The sequence below is a fragment of the Tamandua tetradactyla genome, chromosome 22 (genome assembly GCF_023851605.1).
Source record: "Tamandua tetradactyla isolate mTamTet1 chromosome 22, mTamTet1.pri, whole genome shotgun sequence".
Taxonomy (NCBI): Eukaryota; Metazoa; Chordata; class Mammalia; order Pilosa; family Myrmecophagidae; genus Tamandua; species Tamandua tetradactyla.
The window spans coordinates 26,977,635-26,994,735 of NC_135348.1; the positions used below are offsets into that span (position 1 = coordinate 26,977,635).

Genomic DNA, 17,101 nt, shown 5'->3' on the forward strand with positions numbered 1-17,101 from the left:
AATTCAAAAGCTGCCTGGTCACCAGCAGAGCCTTGCCTTAAGCATTTTAGCAACTAAAGGTTTCATTTGGAACAACAAACATTTATTTTGTAACAACTGCGTGCCAGGAATAGTGCTGAGTTCAAAATGAAAAAATAAATGAAATGATCACTGCACTAAAGGAGATCAGTCTGTCTAGGGGGGAGAGACAGTAATTTAAATAAGGGATCACAATACAGACTGACAGGTGCAGCTGTAAGAGCGGAAAGGACTGGTTCGGAGGTATAGGAGGAAAAACAGGCTCAAGGGAGCTAAGAAAGGCTCTGCAGAAAAAGTGCTGTCTTCATATTTTCTAACAGTGTTTTTGTTTTGTCCATTACATCCTCATATTGGGAATTTGAAAAATGAATACAATATTTACGTATCTGCCTCAATCCCTCACCAGGAGGGATTCTGTTTTTTCTTTTTTTACTTGTTCCGATTTTTCACAAGTTTGTGACACTATTGTCCACATCATTTTATTTCCTGCGCTTTTCACTTAACATTGGAAGAATTTGCTACAAATAGTGTAGATTGCTGTGGCTCATATTCATGTACCCTTGGTCTCTGATTCTGAAGGCAGAAGCTGATCATGATTTAAGTTGAATAAGCCAGCCACAGACTGTGGAATGCTGGTGCTTTTTTTCCCCTCAATGTCAGGGTCAGGGTCCTTTCATGGATCCATCAGAATTTTCCACTGAGGTAAAGCAGGAATGTGTCCTGGCCTTTAGCTTATTTCTTGACGCTCCATTAATGAGCTGTTTGCATTCCTCCATCCCCAGCCCAACAATTAAAGACAGAGAGAAAAGCAGTTTTCCTCATACAGGCAAAATAATTGGATAGTAGCCTATGGAGGACGCTCGTCCTGCAGGCTTGTTATTATCCGAGTCAGATTACAAATCAAATCTTCTAAAAATCAAGTTCTTATCTTTGGCAGATGCCCCTCCCCTCCCCTTTTAACCTGTCCATAATACAATTCCCATGTCACAAATCGTTTCATGTAGTTACACTTTGTCAGTAGTATTTCCTGGAGGATCCTTCAGGAAACTGCGTTGTCCAGACTGCCTGCGCTTTTCCAGAAGATGTTTGATTTTGGAGTAGGGGAAGGTGGTTGGAGAAAAAAAGGAGCTAAAAGCACCTACCCTGAGATAATGCTGGTCTGAAAAGGGCTGCACTCTTGCCCGCTGGTGTCTGTGCCCTGAAGAAGGTCCAGACTGTGTTGAAAGGAGAGCAGCCGCCCTGCCTGCCCGAGCCCCTGGGGTGAGCCCTGCTGCTGGGTGGTTTACACACAGACTCGGTGGTCTCTGCGCTCTTCAAACAGGGTGTCAGCTTCGCCCTGGGGGGTTTCTGTCAGGTCAGAAGAATCTGGAGGGTTTTCATGTGTGTGTGTGTGTGTGTGTGTGTGTGTGTGTGTGTGTGTGTGTGTGTAGTGTTGTTTTGTTTTTCATTTAGGCTGGAATCTTATTAACAGGAAGGAATGCCAATGAAGGAATGTAGATTTCCGTTCAATAATTCAATTTAAGTTGGCTGACCAAAAAGCTGTTTTTTACATAACGCAACTCAAAACCAGACCACAAAAGATAATTCTGCATATGTCTGTAATTATTACTGCTGTCATTTCTGTTGCTTAATAAGATGTTTGTCTTCTCATTATTGCTAATGCCATCACTCTCCCTGTCACCATCGCTAACGTGATTCCCTCCAGCGCTTTCCTGGTTATCAGCAGTGGCCGTCTCATCTTCACCCCTTCCACTCCTGCCTCTTAATTATCTACTCTGGTAAATCTGTTTCAAATTGTCAAACTAGGATAGTTGGGTCTGAGGTACTTTCTCAGGAAACACAACCTCAAATTCACTAACTGTGTGAGAACTGTGACTAAAAATATATATCTGTATTCTCTGGGAAAATTAGTTGAAAGTTGATTCACTTCTCCTGTTTCTCTGACATGTTCTCCTGGATGAAGTAGATTCACAGAAAACAAAAAACCTTCAGTGTTTTAGAGTAGCTCCCTGTAGTAGGATTGAGTTGACAGGTGCAATTGCCATCAGCTTTTTTTTTATTTTTTAACTTTTTTATTGTATAATATATCATGTATTCAAAGCAAAGAAAGGAAAAAGCAATAGTTTTCAAAGCACTCTTCAACAGGTATTTACAGGACAGATCCCAGAGTTTGTCATCGGCTACCATCCCATTCTCTCAGATTTTTCCTTCTAGCTGCCCCAGAATACAGGAGGCTAGAAGGCTTAAATATTTTTTTTATCATCACAATCAACTTTTTTTTCTTGTGTGTGAAAAATAACATATATACAGAAAAGTACTAAATTTCAAAGCACAGCATGACAATTAGTTGTAGAACAGATTTCAGAATTTGGTATGGGTTACAATTCCACAATTTTAAGTTTTTACTTCTAGCTGCTCTAAGATACTAGAGACCAAAAGAAATATCAATGTAATGATTCACCAGTTAGATTCATTTGTTAAACCCTACCTTCTCTGTATAATTACACCATTACCTTTGATCTTTCTCCCACTCTTTAGGGGTGTTTGGGCTATGCCCATTCCGATTTTTTCATGGTGGAAGGGTCTGTCACTAATATGGGGTGGGGAGATGAAACTAACTGATGTTCTGGAGAGGCTCAGCCCTCTAGGTTTCAGGACTTAATCTGGTCAAGGGATCCATCTGGAGGTTGTAGGTTTCTGCCATCAGCTTTTATTGGGAATTACTGTAAAAATCATCCTAGGAAACTTGCCATTGTGTTTGTTATTACAATCTTATATTCTGGCTTCTTCCTGAGAACTTACCAAAGCAATTCACATATGGAATAATTGTGTTTCTTCCAAGAAGGGTATTTTTATAATATGGATGCTGAATAGGACATTGTCCAGAATTTTTTTTTTTTCTGTGTTGCTTGATAGAAAGCTAGGAGTTAAATTTGTGGCCCACGCATAGCCAAAAGGTATTTTTTTAGAGTAATCCCTGACTCCAGTTGATGTATCCATTCTTACTTTCCCTTCTTCTTCTTTTGATTTGACAGCATCTTTCTTGTATTTTTGCATCCTAGGATAAATCATTTGAAATCTTTTCTAGAATGAACACTTTCCAAATCTTCAGAAAAAATTTTTGTCAACATTATTTTAATTGATGTATAATATTCCATATTGCAAAATTTCTTTTATTATTTTTGGACATCTCTGATGTTCCCCCCATTTTTTTTTTTTTTTGCTTTTGCAAATAGTTGGCTGTCATAAGCAGCTCTGTGTCTAGATCTCAGTTCACATTTCCAATTGTTTCCTTGTTTCTAGGATTATGAATTCAAATTGCCAAATTATTTTCATAAAGTTGTACTTAAAGAATTTCCCACCACCTAAGATGTCCAGTGAAATGCTCAGGGCTCTCATGCTTTTATATAAGAAGTAACCAAGACTTTGGAAAACATCACCAAAAGTTAGCATCCCAGCTCAAGAGCTTCAAGAAACTCAGCAAGTGGCACTGCATAGCCCCAAAACATTCTCCCACTCACTTCTGGGAACCCGCTGGACTGGTCAACCCCTGGCTCTTTACTACAATATTCCATTGTATGTTAACCTTTCTCCTTTTCATTATAGGCATCCCTCTTTAAGAGGCCTGATTTCCTAGACTGTAAAACAACTGACCTTGCCATTTTCTTTTAACAGATGATTCAACTGGTTTGACAGCACCCTGTAATTCTTTTAGCAAGATTCTAGAAACTGCTCTGATCAAATCAGGTCTACGATCACCTCTGAGTGGTTCAACAATGAATGATATTCAACTTGAACAAAAGGAGGGACCAAAAAGATTGAACTTTACCTGAGGCTTGTGTTCCCAGTAGGCAGATGTTTAAGAATCTCCCCCACCCTCAAGCCCTCTTGTGTTCTGAGGCACGGTGAACCACCTGCCCACCCATATTCCAAGATAAGATCCACTCCATCCTTCCACAGCACTCCCATCAGACTCACAGGTGGCAAAAATGACTCCCTTGTCTGCCTGTCTCTATCAAACCCCAGCCCCCTTCCTTTTCTTTAAAACATTCCTCATGAATAAACATCATCCTTATTGCAACAGCATGAATAAAATCATCTCCTTAAAAAAGAAAGAGTTTTCCAGATGGTTAGAGCTGAGTAGAACATTCCAAGCCAAGATTAAGTCGTAGTAAACTATAAGTGTTAGATCATAAAGCGCGTGTTAGAGATGAGGCTGGAGAGGTAGGCAGGCCCCATTATATAGGGCATTAAATGCCCACTAAGGGACTTAGATTATAACCTGGCTAAGAGGGAATTCACTGGAACAGTTAAGAGACCACTGAAAAGTCCAAGTAAGAAATGCTGGAGGTCTAGGGCGGGCGATAGTGGCGCAGTGGCAGAGTTCTCACCCGCCGTGCTGGAGACCTGGGTTTAATTCCAGGTGCCTGCCCATGTAAAAAAGTTTTTAAAAAGAGAAATACTGGAGGTCTAAATGGGAGTGCTGGCATTAGGGTGTAGAGAGATGGATATACTGAAGAGAGATTTAGGAGGTAAACTAACATAACTCATCATTTGCGGTAGTTGTAAATGGCTGCCTGTTTCTGAAGTTGGTGACTGATAGAGGCGTTTGTATCGCTTGGCATTTAAAACATGTCTGTCCATTCCAATTCTAAAGAATATTTAAGAATCCTGCAGCTAGGATTTTTCATTCAAATAAAACCATAACAGAAGAAACAGATTTCAAGCACTGAAACAAATTTACTTTATCAGTCAAGACACACTGAGGCCCTTTCTTTGGCCTGCTGCAAAGGCATTCTGGAATGATTCAGCCACAGAGCACCCCAAACCTGGGTCATTTAGGCAAAGTTCCCATGTGGAGAGAGACTTTTTTTTTTTTTTTTTTGCATAGACAGGCACTGGGAATCGAGCCCGGGTCTCCAGCATGGCAGGTGGGATTTCTGCCACTGAGCCACTGTCACACCACACAAAAGAGAACTTTTAATACTGTGTGCAAACTCTCTGCTACTCTTCCCCTTTTTCTTCTGTCTTCAGGAATGAAGCTAAATGTCATTTTTATCTGTTCAAGATTACCCTTTTGCAATTTGGGACATAGGATTGATATATCGTATTTTTTCCTTTTTTTCTTTGAAATTTAAAGTTACACTTTCACAAAGATCGCAATATGACTACCTAGTATTATTGGTAAAAGAGGTGATGTGGAGATTGAAACACAGATATATACCAGACTAAAAAGATTTTTAAGAAAAGAATAGATGGTTCCTTTAAAGTACAGTATGAAGTAATAGTTAAAGAACAAAGGAAGGCGGGCCGCGGTGGCTCAGCGGGCAAAGTGCTTGCCTGCTATGCCGGAGGACCTCGGTTCGATTCCCGGCCCCAGCCCATGTAACAAAAACGGAGAAACAGAATACAATAAAACAAGAAAATGTTTAAAAGATGTTTCCCTTTCTTCCTTCCTTCCTTCCTTCTATCCTTCCTTCCTTCTCTCTGTCTTAAAAAAAAAAAAAAAAAAAAAAAAAAAAAAAAAAGAACAAAGGAAGCTTGTGTGTACAAATTAGGGCAATATGTACCCTGACTCGCAAAGGAGAAGTTCTAATGGCATTTCCGTATCTGAATCAGATAGAACCTAAAAATAGATAGGCCTGGAGATTTGGGAAAGGCTTCTGGAGTGCTGTTGAAAACTCAAAGTCTGAGTTGGTTTACTAGTTTCAAATTAATGTGAGTCCTTGGAAGCTCTGTTACATGCCATGTGTCTGCAAATGACAAGATGCTAATAAATCATTTCTGTCCCTCTAACCAGCCAGCCAGCTACTTTTCTTTCACAGCTGATATGACTGATAATTTATTCTCAACATGACCTCATTATTAACTGACCCCTCAAGTCCTGCATTCCGTGGGCTACTGCCCCAAAGCACAGGTGACATTCCTGTCCACTAAAGAAGCAGCTCCGAGAGACATCTAGTGTAAAGTACATGGGAAACGGTAAAAGGATCCATTCGTAAAGCTCTCTGAATAAGCACGTATCCTAAGGTTTCCAGAGCAAGTTGGCTGCTAAGGCTCATTCTCCTTAAATTGAATTGATCAGGTTTAATGAACTAATGTACATGCGAGCTCAGGGCTTGCACTGAAAACACTCCCTACACAGTCATTGGCATCCAATGGGCCTTCTCGGAAGGCTGTTTGTTCATTGTGTCCCAGAGAGGTTCTTTTTCTTCATTCCATTGCTTCCCACCAAACCCACCTGCCCCTGCTTCTTCTGAAACCCTGAAGTGTGATTCCTGTCTTGGGACTTTAATGACAACCCAAGGCAGACTCAGAATTGGACTCTGATGTTCATTTGTCAAGTTCCCCTTTTAAAGGAAGCCTCTCATCACTCTCCCTGCCAGGCATGGCAAGAGCATAATAAACAACATAACGTTAAAAAGAATTATAACCCAGTGTAAAAATGAAGACTCTTTTAATATCCGACAACTCACAAGAGTTGTTTAAAAATAGACGCTAGCCCCTTAATATTTGTAAACCCAGAAACCAGTCTGATTTTTTGGATGAGTCAAACTTGAGCTGAATGTCTATGTGGACAAAAAATTCCAAACTCTTCACGACTAAAAAAAATTTACAAAATGTTGTAATACAATCAGGATTCCTATAACTCGTGAAGTGGAAAACAAAGGAGCACTTTCTAGCCCAGGCAGAAATGGCCTGTCCTGATTTTACCCTGCTGTGCCTGTTACATATGCTTGATTAGGAACAGATTTTTTTCCCAAGTTCTTTTTTTTTTTTTAAGAATGATGCATACTGGCTGATTTTCATAAGATTTGACTTACTATTTCATGCCCTTGGTTATGCAAATAAGGTTATTGTGCATTCTATAGACAGCTGTTTATTTGCTTATAGATGTGTTTTATAATTATCAAGGTTTTATTGCTAATTGTGGAAAATTTGGATAGTAAAGTACAGAAAAGTAAACAAAAATAATAATCTCACCACCCAGAAGTAATTGCTATTAGTTTTGGTATATTTACTTTCTATAATGTCTGTATATAAATATCACACATTTTTTAACATCATAGAGCCAGACCTTTACATGGATTCTTTTCTGCTTTCTCATTTAACATTAAAAAGTAAGCATTTTCTCTTAACTTTAGAAATAGTTTTAAAATACTTGAGTAGTTCCATTACTGAAGTTTATTTAAGTGATCCTTTCTTGTCCAACACTGAAATTGTTTCCAATTTTTCATCATTATGAAATAATGATTCAAGTATTCGGAGAATCTGGAGATTCAAGTCTCCAGAGAAACACAACCAACAGCCTATGTATATGTGCATGTGTGTGTGTGCAGATATAGTATAGGTAAAGGTATTTATTTTAAGTAATTGGCTCATGCAATTGTGAGGACTGGCAAGTCCAAATTCCATAGGGCAATGAAAGACCAGTGAGAACAATGTTGGAAGTCTTGAATCTGAAGCCCATAGAGGGTGCTAGACACTCAGAGCAAAGTCGAGGGTAGATCTTGTGGCAGAATTTCTTCCCCCCTCCGGAACCCTCAGTCCTTTGCTCTTAAGGTCTCCAATTGATTGGATGAGGCCCATCCACATTACTGAGGGTTATCTCCCTTACTTAAAGTCAACTGATTACAGATATTAATTTCATCTGCAGAACACCTCCATAACAACCTCTAGGCCAGTGTTTAACCAAACAACTGGGCAAAATAAACTAGCCTGCACATAAATTTGACTGTCACGGTGCCATTAGTTGTTTATAATTATTTTCTGTATTTATCCCCTAGTATACATTCCTAAAGGTGAATTTACTGGGTCAAATGTGATTTTAAAGGATCTTGTTAAGTTCCATCCAGCTGGCTTTCCTGAAAGCAATTTACACCTCATAGTATGTGGGAATGAAGTAGAACCTTTTTGCAATTTCTTTATCCATTGACAGCCAAATTAAAGGTAGCAGTCTTAATTCACATCTTCAATTTCTCTGGATATCACTGTAGTCCAACACAAGCTCTTCATGTATCATTATACCTAATGTAAATTGTCATTGATTGTAACATAATTCTTAATTTCAGAGATGTTAAATGTAAAGAAATGTATATCCTGGAATTGATAAAATGTGGTATTATCTATTTTTAACATCTTATCTTCATAATTTGAAAAACAGCTTTTTTCCTGAATTAAATATTTTACTTTGTTTTTTGATTAATTGAAATATAAGCTTTAAGATAACATTTGTAAATTTTCACCTTTGTATTTCTATCTCTTTCTCCTTACTTTAAGTCCTTCCCCATCAAGAAATGAGATAACTGATCACTTAATTACATTTTTCAAATGTATCTGAAATTTATTTTGGGTATTTAGCATATCACTTAATAGCCATTTTTATTAAAACCATTTTTTTAACGTCCATTCTTTCAGGAAAATAAACTATTATATTCTGCCGAATTAAGAGCTATGCAGGGTGGTATGAGTTTAAAATGGCACAACCACTTTGGAAATTTGTTTGACAGTTTCTACTAAAGTTACACAGACACTATCCCTGGACCAACAGTTCTACTCTTAGATGATATACACCCAAGAGAAATAAATGCATATGTTCATTTAAAAACTTGAATGATAATTGTCATAGCAGATTTATTCATAATAGCCCCCAAAATCAAAACAACCCAACTGTCTAACAACAGAAAAATTTCTAAATAAATTGGGGTACATCCAGGCAATGAATATTCAGCAATAAAAAGAAACAAGCTATTGCTATTACCGCAGCACAGGTAAATCTGAAAAACATTTTATTGAACAAAAGAAGCCAGAGGGTAAAAACCAAAGTATTTGTTTAAAGTATTTTAAAATTCCATTTATATGAAATTAAGTAACAGGCGAAACTAATCTATGGTGATAGAAGTCAGAATGAAGGTTGCATGGCAGGAGAATGGAATGGAAGCACAGGAGAACTTTCTGGCTTGAGGGAAATGTTTTATATCTTGATCTTGAATAATATGTACATATTTGAGAACTAATTGAGTTATATACTTAAGATTTATGCCTCTTATTGTATGTATATTATATATACACTTTTTCAAAAGGGGAAATTTTTAAAGTACCAAAGAAACCATGCTGTGGACTTAAAAAAAAATAGTTCTCTTTGTGCCTTAGTCAAAATTATATAAAATTTAAGCTCAAAATCTTGCTGATGCTGTTTTATAATAATTTTTCCTTGGTTACTTTGGACTTTTATGGATTTCTCATAGCATGTGGAAACTGCCAAAAATCAGATGACGTCATTTAATCAAAGGGATTCAAGGAAGGAAGCATGAAAGGAGATGGCAGTGCTAGTAAATGATGTCTGACTTTCGTTTTGTTTTGTTTGTATGTTCAACAAAGTAGACGCTGCCTTAGGAAAGAAGTCTTGAACTCTGGTAACCTTGTTATATATGGCATTCTGACTTCAATGTCCTGATGCCCAGTTATATTAATCAACTAGACACATGGGAAGAATGCCAACCAACTTTACTGCCCCAGTCAAATGATATAATTAGACCAGGGTCAAATTCTAAGTATAGAGTCTCCCTCTACTAGGACCCAGAGGAGTCAGGCATACTATAAAATGAGGACCCTAAAATTCCCTCATACTTTACAATCCCAAAAGATCAATTTCTTCCAAGGTAACAAAAAGAGAAATTGACTTTACTAAAAAGAGGTTCTTAGATTTTGTTTTTCTTTAAGGTTGTTTAAAACTCAATATTATGAGTTTTGGAGTGAAACTCATAATAAGGGAATGGAGTGAAATAAATGGTTATTTATTATAGTATTTTAACTTTGAAAATCACTCTACTCTTTACAAAATACTTTTACATATAATGTCGTATTTGAATCTTACAACAGCTTATTATTAGGGCTAGAACATTATCATTATTTTATTTTAGTAAAAGGAAACCTTGACTCTGAGAGGTTGGTTGCAGAATCCAAAGCAAACCCAGGTTTTTTAATTTCTAAACAATTTTCCTTCCACTGTAACACCTGGCTCTTGGTTTCACACCTTAAACCCTACCCTCAGCCCTGCCCTGTGAGTCAGCTCTCTGGGGAGTTTTTATTTTCGCCAAAAATCTGACTCAGAAACCTCCATCTTTCTCAAAGCCAAATGTCCAAGAACTCCAAGAAACCCATATCAAATCTAGCCAGGGTTAAAGGTTTTACCTTCTCTATAATGATTCAAAGCTTGTTTCTTGTGAACCTGAAAACAGACCAGCTCTTTTACAGAGACTCTGAGCTCCTGAGGTGAGCAGCAATTTCCTTTATTGCATTCTTTCTTTTTCCTCCATTATTTGAAACTGCTCACATGTTGGCTTAACAAAACAAAGTCATTATATTAAAAACAACAGCCAGAATTTGGTTACTCCTGGGTCTGTGTTACACTTCATTTTTCCTTTGCTTTTCTTCTTTTTCCTTTTTTCTTTTTTTAATGCTGTTTTTATATAGTCTAAGTAGGAAGAATCAGTGAAAAGCAGTTTCTCAAAATGGGTCAAACCATTTCAGAGCAAGTCCAATAGCAGTATCCTTCCCACAATGCTGATCTGAGCCAGCTGGATAGAGTTTATGGTAGAAGGAAATATCTGTTTAACTGGGCTGATCAACATCAAGCACAAAATGCTGGATTGTCACCACTGCAGGGACTTTCTTTATAGGAAACATAAAAAGATGAGACAGCGTAGAAGAAAATAAGGAAACGCCTGGCTCAGGCTCATGATTACTTTCCTCAGGGTTTACACCTTCTTATTATTCAATCCATATAGATTATTCTTAGGATGTTGATTTGGACCCATCCTACTTGTCAAAAGGAAAACTTTTCATGTAATTTAGGATCTCACAGCCTTCTTGAGTGATTTGCGAATAGGACAACATCCCATTCAGAAAGCAGAAGGAGCTCTACCAAGGGAGTGGAAAGGAGATGCTCATATAGGGTGAATGCGGAAGCAAGTGAGGAAATGTTCTGATTGGCTGACATTAAGTTTTCATTTTATTTAAGGGGGAGTCTGACAAAGTGGGGAGCAGGTGGTTGCTTGAGAATGAGGAAGTTAAATGGTATAAAAATGAGGAAATTAGCTGGTGATAACTGATTGGCTGGATTTAAATTTGTTTTTCTAAGCAAGCTGGACATTTGCAGGAAATAGAAACTAGCTTAGTCTTTTGGTTTTGCTGACTTGGCACTTAGCATGGTCCCTCCATACTGGGACTACTAGATTTTGTTTATTAATTCCTCCCTTTTGATCCAGCTCTCTGCCAAGCCAAGGGCTGAGCTCAAAATTGAAGACATTAGCAGAACTAAGGGTTACCACCTTTACAGATGTTTTAAATGGCTGGGTACAACTATTTAAATTTTTAAGAGTTTACAGCATACCAGGGAAACTATTATGATTACTGCCAGTAGTAAAATGCCTCATGTTTGGAGTTTCCTTCTGAATCAAGGAAGCCAGAACCCCAATCAACTAAAATCAAAGAGGTCAAAGAATGACCCCAAGGAAGGACTCACTTGCTTGAGCCATGAGGCACATTTGAGTGCTTCATGTAACTACATTTTAACTTCCTTAGAAGTATTTATTCAGATACGAAAATGGTATTGATAGCAGCACAAAATTCTCTTTGCTCAACGTACAAGTATTCAAGCAGAGCTCTATTATCTAAAACAATTCTAGCTAAAGAATCTAAAGATTTTTGTGGTGCAGCAATAGCTTTTGCAGGGGACTCAGCAATTCTTCCTTCTGCTATAGATACATTTCTGATCTTATTTCCATTCATATTAACTCCTAACCAAGGAAATAAGAGCCCAAAAACAGAACGCCAGGCAGGCGTCGGTGATATTCCCAGGCAACTCACATTTCACTTGAAAGTGTAAGTTAAATGAGGGGTCCAATGTGAAGCTTCAGATTTGTTAGGAATTTCAAAGGGAACTTCTAAGAGAGGAGACCCAATCCACATTGTCCTGACATCTGCCAACCCTCCAGCCATTGGAAGGTTTGAGCCTACCTGGTATCATAAATCCTAGGCTTATTAACATTAGCATAACCTTTACTAACATTAACATAGGCTTATTAACATAAGTCATACGCTTATTGAAAGGCTTATTGACATAATTGCAACATTGTTCTTGGCAGTCAGGGTTTCCAGAGCCTGTCTATTTGGGAAGAACACTGATGCTAAGCTGCCAACTCCAGCCTGGAGGCCCCGAGATAGGGTGACGTAAAAGCTTTGTTGAGAAACCTTTGTTATATTTATAACTGTTCGCTCCAGGTCACGTGTTCCTTAGGCAGGTATGATGATGCGTGTTAAGAGTGAAGCTCTGTATTACAGTAAGTCAAAGGATTGGGGTATTCACCCTTTTTTGTCCGTTTGAGGCCCAGTACACAAAAGATACTGAGTTAGTTTCCCGACTGGCATTTAGGGTAGACAATATATTCGAGATCACAAGATCCAGTGGAATTTACAGGTAGGTAACAAAACCATGCATTTATCTGCAGTTTCCAAAGGGGTACAAAATAGCTCAGACAATGATCAGGAGCAGAATCTGACAAGCCACAGGAGTGTGCTACAGTTTTCCATTGAAATAGAATTTTTCTCTTACATTCACCCTCTTTTTGACCAAAGATAACCTCAAAAAGATTATTCTGAATAGTAGAACAAGGCTGGTTTTGTTAGATTTGGCCTGATTATTTATATAAGTGCAGCAAGAATGGCAATTTACCATATAGGCTTTTTAAAAGTTTGCTCTGCTGGTAGTTTTCATAAGGAACCTCTGAATGGACTTTTAAAAGCCTCTTGAGACTAGGAACCCAAGCCAAGACCTCAATACCAGACTTCACCTGCAGTCCAGAAAGTCACTTCCTTTACTGACTTAGAAGGCTGGTAACGCTGGAGACAGATATTGTTGCCAGATTCAGGTTCCTAGGTTCCTGGCCATACTGCTAGAAAAAATTCAAGGGCACAGCCCAAAGAGTAAACAGGCAGAAAATGTATTGAGAACACAAGTGAGAGGACATGTGCACACTCTCACAAAGACAGGTGAGAGAGGCAAGAGACCGGCCAACACTGGAGCCATCTGCTTTTATTGCTTAGCTTTACTTACCCCCTCTCCCACTTCCTTGTTCTCGGGTCCCTCCTCCTTTGTCTCTTCTCTTCAGGACAGTGCATTTGGTTGGGTTTGTTGGCTCCACCCTTCTTCCTAGATGGCTCACTTAGGTGGGGTCCTTTGGCCCCCAGGAGCTGTTTATTGCTGTTCTTCTCAGAGATGCCTTTCTCCTTGAGGCCAGACCCTCTAATGGTCATTTGCCCTTTGCTTATTCAGTCACCGCCCTAATTCTAACTCTGCCTCTCCCTACCTCATTATGGGACCGGTTTTTCCAGTAGGGTTTTGTATGCATTAGTTGCATAAAGTCAACTTTAGTTCTTTAAAAGTGTCTGGTCACATCTAATTGAATGAGCATCACTCTCAAACCTGGCATTCCAGTCAAAGCCTTGGTTATACAACCAGTATCTCCAATTATATCCTGTTAACAAGGTGGACAGATTCTGATTGAACCTACGCAAATACTTATTTTGTCATAAAAATAAGAATATTCAAAACAGGTTTCCAAATTCTAAAGTGTCCAGGCAGGGAGAAAAAGATGAATGTTTTATGATTTATAGATAGCTTGAAGCACCTGCCCTGTAGCTGATTGCATGTGTTTTCAAGGAAACATAAGAATAAAAATTGTCTGTGAATGACAAAAGACTCAAGATGGCCATGGTTAACTCACTACTGTTTTACAAAAGTGAAAGTTGGGGTTGAAAGTTCATTACAAAAATAACGTGAATGAGAAGGAAATTTGGTTGTTCTGTGACATGTAAAATTTTTGAAGAAAAACTGAAATTATGACCAATAATATTACTGCTGTCTGTCATTAGACAGATGAGTGCTAAGACATGTTATGGACAGTGAGGACATTGACAAAGCTTTAGGAACTTTAGGCAACTTTTGAAGCAGTTATATTAATAGCATTTTACCCATACAAATTTAACCACAGAAGGTTAGAAAATCCTGTTTAATTTGACATTTCCCATGCAACTTGTAAATAAACCTATCTCTAGCAGGTGAAAAAACAAATCCTTTGCAATTTTCCAGGGACAATGTGGAAAATCCCAAAGACAGTTGAGATCAAAAGACATTATTTATAACTTGATTTTGAGAAGGCAAAAAGTCTGAAAGTTTTCAGGTTTTTACATTTTGTTAAATAGGAAAATGGGCCACTGTGAAAGAATATTTGGTTCCTTATTTAACCAAAGTGACAATAAAAAAGTAAATAGGAGTTAATATTTTTGTTTAAAAAAAAAAAAGACTTAGTTCTTTTAAAAGTGAACAGAATTGTCTTCTGTCACAAAGGATAAAGACAATATAAATATCACTAAGGATATTATTCTGATAACACATATAATCTTTGCCTTCTAGGCAGATTACTTAAATGATTAAGAAAAGCCTTTCACAGCTTCTTACTAAGAGTATACCAGATACCCAAAAGAACTTGGTCATTTTAACAGAAAGAAAACCAGATTCTAGTTTTCTATGAGGATGCTATCTAATAAGAGAACTCTTAAAAATCATATAAGCCTATCAACTCTCACCCAACCTTGATCATGATAAATAAAATTCCTTTTCCACAAACCTTTTACAACTTTCTATATCCATTCAGGTTTTGTCTGATACTTTTCTCCTCATTCTGGGACAACCAGTTATTTTATTTTAGAACATAACTACTTTCTTTTTCCTTAAAAAATACATCTTTCATAAGTTTTACATACCTGCATGCCTTAAGTTTCCAAAAAGATCTTTGAAATTGTCTTCGAACATCTACAAAACACAACTGTTCTTAAATAGTTTATCAATTTAGCTAAGCTCAAATTTACATTTCTCATCATCTGAAAGATCTAATAGATACAATCCTAGCTTATTTTAGCAGTAGATTTGTATACATTTAGGAAAAGCATAACCAAATAAAATAAAATTATGTTTGTATTATAATTAACATTGCTAATTCAGAAGGCATAGTTATTCTTAATTAAAAATATTAAGACTATTCACATTTGTCAAACATTTATCTGAACTATGTTAACTTTAATTTTTTAATTAAATTTAAATAAAAATAATAAAAATTTAAATAAAAATTCAGTTTTACTAATATTCTTTTCACTGGAAATATTAGAAGTTTGTTTTTTTTAATTTCTAGGACTTTAGGACTATTGATTTATATATGAGTGTTTATTTATTTTTAAGCCAATTTGAATAGAGCTCTTTTCAGGCATTTCATGAGTTAATTTGGTATTACCATTAAGAGGTAAGGAAATATCATACGTCAAACAGACACAAAAATAAGAAAGCTTATAGTTTTATTTAAAATCTTATGAGACTCTGAATACCAATTTAAAATAGGCATCGCATTTGGCCTACTTTTTTTCTCTAGTACACCTTGAATATGAGTAAATTTGTCTAACTGGAACATTCCCTGTAATGGCCATCACAACTCTTAGGGATTCTTTGGTGAGATTTTGCTATTTGATTAGACAGGCACAGAACTGTGATAGGCTTATGCGCCAGAGGGAGGAGAATCAAAGTTTTTAGAATTTGAGGATCTCATCGTCATCATTTCAGTTCTTAACCTTGTGCAAACGACAAAGAAACCACCAATAGCAAAAGTGAAACTGCAGACGGAATCAAAGTCTAGGGACACAGGCTCAAAATTTGAGCCTTCTTGTCAATTGGATTGGCCCCTTAACCTTTGGGCTACAAGCTAGTGAGATCAGAGTGGAGAGTGGAGCTCACATCCAAGAGACACTTACCAGGACTTGGAGTGGGCGAGGAGGACAGAGAACCCGTCTCAATGACACCTTCGCCTGTCTTAGTTGTTGTCTCCAGAGCCATTAGCAGTCGCCTTTGGGTCCTTTGGTGGTCGCCAAAACTACAGAAAAAATTTTCATGCAATTTGGTATCTTCACCTTTATTGAGAAATTCATGAATAGGGCAGCATCCCATTCAGAAAACTACGGGGAGCTCCACTGAGGGGGTGCAAAGGAGAAACTCATATAAGATCAATGCGGAAGCAAGTGAGGAAATGTTCTGATTGGCTGACATTAAGTTTCCATTTTATTTAAGTGGGGGTCTCACAATGTAGGGAGCAGGTAGTTGCCTAGGAATGATGATGCTGGCTGGTTTAAGAATGAGGAAGCTAGCTGACAATAACTCGCAAGCTGTATTTAAATTTGGTTTTCTGGGCAAGCTGGGCATTTACAGGAAATAGGAACTAGCTCAGGTTTTTTGGTTTTGCTGATGTGGGCCTTAGCATGGGTACCCAATGTTGAGCCTACTAGATTTTATCATACCTCTCCAACTTCATTTTTGTTCTTACTCTTAAAATAGCCTACATTGCAACCCAAATGAGTTTCTGATACATAGCACCATATTCCCCCTATAACTTTTCATGTATTTCCTTCTCCTTCAATATTTTTCCTTCAATTTCCACACTTCAAAGTCTTTCCCATTCTTTAGACCGAGCTCCAGGCCTCATTACATACTAAAGCTTCCTAATTTCCTCCCAAAGAAACTGGTCCCTTCCCTAAAATCTTGTGTCTATTTATATCTATTTGTGACCCATTATTTTGCACACTGTATTATAACATCATTTAAATTACTCAATACCACTGTCATTCCCTGAGCAGTTACTAATTAAGCACTTACAAATAATTATTTGGTCTTTATAATAACCCCAAAAGGTATTTTACTAGTCAGGATGGGCTAGGTTATATTGCACTAACAAAAGAATCCTGAATCTCTTTGGCTTATTACAGCATTTTCCTTACAGGTTGGTGTCTGTCATTGGTCAGCAGAGGGAGTCTACTTGTAGCAGTCAGGCTTATGGAGCAATCACCCTCTCAAGCGTTGTTAATTGACAGGCAAGCAATTAAATGTCATGGCCTAAAGTGAAATCTCTCATTTCTGCTCATAATTTATTGGCCAGAATTATCACTACCAGAACAGCCCATAATCACCCACATGCCTAAAAGC

The 17,101-nt window shown here is 37.6% G+C and overlaps 1 protein-coding gene and 1 long non-coding RNA gene across 2 annotated transcripts in view; one reads left to right on the forward strand and one right to left on the reverse strand.

Moving 5' to 3' along the window:
* The window catches only part of LOC143666290 (uncharacterized), a 38,370-nt gene extending 22,235 nt beyond the window's left edge, over positions 1-16,135 (reverse strand). Inside the window, exon 1 of the long non-coding RNA XR_013167508.1 lies at positions 15,880-16,135. This is a non-coding gene — a long non-coding RNA (uncharacterized LOC143666290). The remainder of the gene's footprint in view (positions 1-15,879) is intronic.
* Positions 1-17,101, forward strand: part of RNF150 (ring finger protein 150) — a 286,002-nt gene that overhangs the window by 196,983 nt on the left and 71,918 nt on the right. The window lies entirely within an intron of this gene.